Raw genomic sequence first — 4,708 nt, forward strand, 5'->3', positions numbered from 1 at the left:
ATGTCTCCTGCCCGTCCCGGTGGCAGAGAGGATTTACCTGCTGCCCCGGCTCCCCCCTGGCGCCCGCCGCTCCTCTGGCTCCTGCGCACCCCGTGTAGCCCCGGAGCCCGGGGACACCCGCCGGTCCCCAGGCACCCGCTGCGCCCTGCGGTGCACACAGACAGGGGCACCAATCACACCCCAGCCCAACCCCATCTGGAGCAGGGTCCGAGCAGCCGCCCCTCGAGGGGTTTCACCTACACTGAGTGATGGCTCTCGCTGCCTGCTTTGCAAATCCCCCCGGAGTTTATTCCGCATCCCGACCTCTCCCAGCAAAGGCAATCGCCTGATTTAAGGACATGTCTTGCCTGGGCAGACCGGCACTGCCACATGGGAAAACTGGGATGCTAACGGCATTTATCCTGCAGCCAAGCGCAGGCATCAGTAACACATCTGTGGCTCTGTGCGCGTCAGGGCCACGACCATAAAATGCATCTCAGGGCAGCGCAAGTGCCTCTGAGCACAGGGCGGTTCCTGGAGCCCTCTGACCTTACGGACACCTGCGGATTTGCTCTGTGAGAGCAGAAGACGGGGAAGCCAAATGCCCTGGACCTGCTTCAGGCAGACTCCGACAGCCGAGCGTTAATTGCACAACGGCCACGGCACTTTTGCATGGTTTTTAATAGCTGTATTAAAATGCCTTTAAGGAGCTTTGGCTTTAGGGAAACCAAGAAAATGACGACTTGGTTACAAAGCCATTGCAGGGCAGGACCCAGGAGACTCGGCCCGGCATTCAGACTGGCAGAGCTCGCTTTGCGGCCACCCCCCGGGTGACACACTGCCCCAGCCCGTGCAGGGACAGGCTCTGCTACTTCATCAGAAGATGCCACCAAACCTCTTTCCCAGGGAAGTTTTGCAGGGGCAGGGCCGGTACTCACCGCTGAACCGGGCTTGCCGCTGTCTCCCTTGACTCCATCATCTCCAGCGAGTCCCTGCGGTGACGTTGGGGATTTAGAATAAGCCCATCACCACCACGTGCTTTGTGCTCAGGCCCTTTGCAAGTATTTTAAGCACTCTCTCCCTCGCACCACGTTCAGCTGGCCATGGCACGTGCCCAGGCAGCGCCCAGGCACTGTGTGGGAGTGAACATGATGCGATAGCAGGAACAGGTCTTCCACAAGGCATCCCTGGGTGACAGACTGAAATGGTTTGATTTTTGGGGTTGGGGGCATGTAAGTACCTCCTGGGAGTCAGTGCCAAGATGCGAGGCATTAAAAACACCTCCTCACTCCTGAGCCCCCTGGCCTGGGCAGTTAAGGGGCAATAAATCCTTTGGGCTTTGGTTTGTGTTGGAAACCGTGAAGCACTGGGAAAGCCTTTGAGAGCTCCTGGCTCTAGAAGATCCCAGGCACCAGTACCTCTAATCCGGTAGCACCAGTGGGTCCGTCCATGCCTCGTGGCCCTGGATCTCCCTGGGGAAGAAGGGGAAACAGCTCTGTCCCCGGCAAACCCCTTCCTTGCCTTGTTGACTTTGGATCTCAGGCAAGAAGGCAGGGAGTGTGCCATGGCAGGTCCTCCAGGTCACCAGCCTGCCCAGGGCTGACCCAGCTCCTCCACCACAGCCAGCCCCACCATGTGCCCCATCAGCCAGAGGCAGAAAGCAGAGCTTGGGAAAAGACCAGAAAAAGGCATTTCACCCAGAGATGAAGTGTTGGAGCCATCACCCCGCCGTACCTTCGCTCCCTCGGGACCGTCGAGCCCAGGAGGACCTCGGAGACCCGTCCCACCCTGTTCAGGGCACAAGCAAAGGAGCCCCATTGATTCAACCCTGCCCAGTGCTCCTAGTCACAGCCATGTCCCCCCGCCTGCCACGCCAGGTCCGTGATCAGCCGAAACGGGAGGAGGGACACAAGCTGACTTACAAACCGTCCTCTGGCTCCAGCAGGTCCCGCAGCTCCGGTGACACCGACCTGGCCCTGGGACACAGAAGGAGACGTGCTCAGCAGGGTCCCAGCCCGGCCCGGGGGTAGGAGGCTGGAGTTTGGCCGGAGGCAGCATTAACCCAGACTGCCTGGCAAGTCCAAACTGTCCCTTTGTGCCAACAAGACCCAATTTTGGTGTCATGCCCATGAGACACGAAACTCCCTAATTAAGGAGATTTACTATTTCCTAGTATTTTCTGCAGCTCCTGAAGCCCAAGGTTTCCCGCCGGGGGTGAGCCCCGCTCCTCGGCACCCAGCACCCAATGGCCAGCCTGCGGGGATGCTGGGAGCCCGGTGGGCTGAGGCAGCCCCTCTCTGTACTTGCCAGCAAACCTTCTTGGCCCTTCTCTCCTTTATGGCCTTTTTCTCCAATTTCCCCCGTAGCAGCTCCTGGGCCAGGCGCTCCAGGAAGGCCCCTGGGGCCAGCATCACCCTGCTCAGGGATGGAGACAGAGGTGTCACCGGAGAGAGAAAAAAGGAATAGCAATTAAATGAGTTTCTGCATGGAGATGACATGTTTCACCCTCTCACTGGGTGCCACGGACAGGAGAAGTTCACCCTAGGGTGCTCAGGAGAGGTGCTGATGCCAGGTCTGAGCCCCGCATCTTCAACGGTCCTCAGCCACGGGGACACCCCTGTCCTGCTTCTGCCTCCACCACGCCAAACTGAGCAATGGAGGCTGAGCAGGCTATGGATGTCCCCAAGGTGCTGCTCGGAGGGACAGAGATAGAGGCGCTCCTCACCTTCTGTCCCTGTGGTCCTGGCTCGCCCGGGGCTCCAGCATCACCAGCGTCACCCTGCCCGGAGGGGAAATATCAGCATCAGATGCAGTGGCTGCTCTCCAGCCCCATCCCAGGAGGGGTTAAAAGCCAAGCTCTGACTCCCCACCCTCCTCTGGCTGGGATTTTGGTGCTGGGTAAGAGACGGCCCCACAGCTTCGCCTGCACGGGGAGGTCACCCCCAGCTGTGACCCATGCTAGCCCAAAAGCGAGTGAGGACAAACTGTGGAGCACAGCCAAGCAGCAGCTCCCCCAGCAAGGGGACCCCAAAGCATCAGCCCCCTCCTTCCACGGGGGCACCTCAGCCTGTCTGTGGCCAAGCCAGTGCGCTGGGTGGCACACCTTTCCTGCCCCCATCCCGTCCCCACCCCCTGGCAGTGGGTGCCGGTGGGCAGCAGTGACCACCGTGGTGTCAGCCAGCACACATACCTCCTTTCCTGGCTCCCCGGACCTCCCCAGTGGCCCCTCTGGCCCATCGTCCCCTGGCTCCCCGGGGCCCCCTCTGATGCCCAGAGCTCCGCAGGTTCCTGCCTCTCCCTGGACAGGACAAAGATGGACAGGATTATTCTTGGCTGACTTTTCCAGCTGACACTGGCTCTGCCCTCCATCATTTCTCACCATCAGCAGCCCCGGTTTTCCTTGTACCAGGTATCAAAGCTTTAAGGGGATCTGGACCCTCCTACCACACCCAGCAACACAAATCTCCAGGCATAAGGATGCCTGGGGGGGGGTTTCAAAAAGCCCCATGTGGATTTAGGTGCCTGGCTGCACCTGCAGCAGCGGGGCCAGGCGAGCCCAGCGCTGCCGGAGGTATCACCCCCAGCACCCAGCGGGAACCGACCTGCTCGCCTTTGGGCCCTGGCTGACCCTCTGCTCCCGGCAGTCCCGGTGGTCCCTGGGGAGGAAACAGACAGCCCAGCCCTAGCACAGCTCATTTACACCACACTGCCCAAAGCCTTCGGCTCAGGTAACGTGGACACAGCTTTAACCTTCTGGATTACTTAAGGATCAACAACCACCTCCCTTCCCATCCCTGGAGAAGGCATGCAGGAGGAGGCAGGCTGGAGCAGCCCCAGCTGAGGGAAGGACAGGGTTCCCCAGCTGACGTACCTGCTCGCCATCCAGCCCGCTGATGCCAACTTCCCCAGGATCGCCCGTATCACCCTGCCGGAGGACACACAGACATTAGGACAGGCAGCCGTGGTGGTCCTCCACACAGGTCCTCTGCACACCCCGCTGCCCCGGCCCCCGCAGGAGGGTTTGCAAGGCTCTTTTCCCACCTCGCACCAGACACATAAATCCCCATCCCACTGGGCAAAGCCAGTGGCCAAACTGGGAGGCGTGCTTGCACCTACAGCCCAGGGGAGGAAAACCCCACTTTGGGCAAGCAGAGCGACCCCAAGGCTCTGCCTGCCTGGGCCACTCAAGACTCACCTTCTCTGTCCTTACCTTCTCTCCTCTCATCCCCGAAGGCCCTTCAGGTCCGTTTGGACCTTCCCGTCCCTGAAAACAAACGGGCCACATCAGCAACAAGGCATTGCACTAACTCAGGAGGCCTTCTTAGCTCCTGAGCATGGGTGGCAGGGGCTGGGGGGCCCCAGCACACCATGTCCCCACAGGCAGAGAAACCATTCACAGCTTCTCAAGCCCCTTGCACCAGCTTCCCTTTTCCTTCTCTTCTTGCAGGTGCTTTTGGGAGCTCCCTTAAAAGTGTCACACCAGCAAAATTGTTGCACTGGGTCCTACCGGTGGAGAGCAAATGGCTGAGGCAGGAGGTTGTGTTGTGCATCAATTGAAGGAGCCACATCTGCACTCACCGGGTACCCAGGTGGGCCAGCAGCACCAGCCGCTCCAGGAGTCCCCGTTTCTCCCGCTGAGCCAGGCTTCCCGGGGACGCCGTCCAGCCCCTGTGTGCCCGGAACGCCCTGCAAGGCCAAAAGGCCACTTAGGCACTCCAAAATGCAGCGT

This window comes from Pygoscelis adeliae, unplaced genomic scaffold, assembly GCF_000699105.1.
Source record: "Pygoscelis adeliae isolate BGI_AS28 unplaced genomic scaffold, ASM69910v1 Scaffold436, whole genome shotgun sequence".
Classification (NCBI taxonomy): domain Eukaryota; kingdom Metazoa; phylum Chordata; class Aves; order Sphenisciformes; family Spheniscidae; genus Pygoscelis; species Pygoscelis adeliae.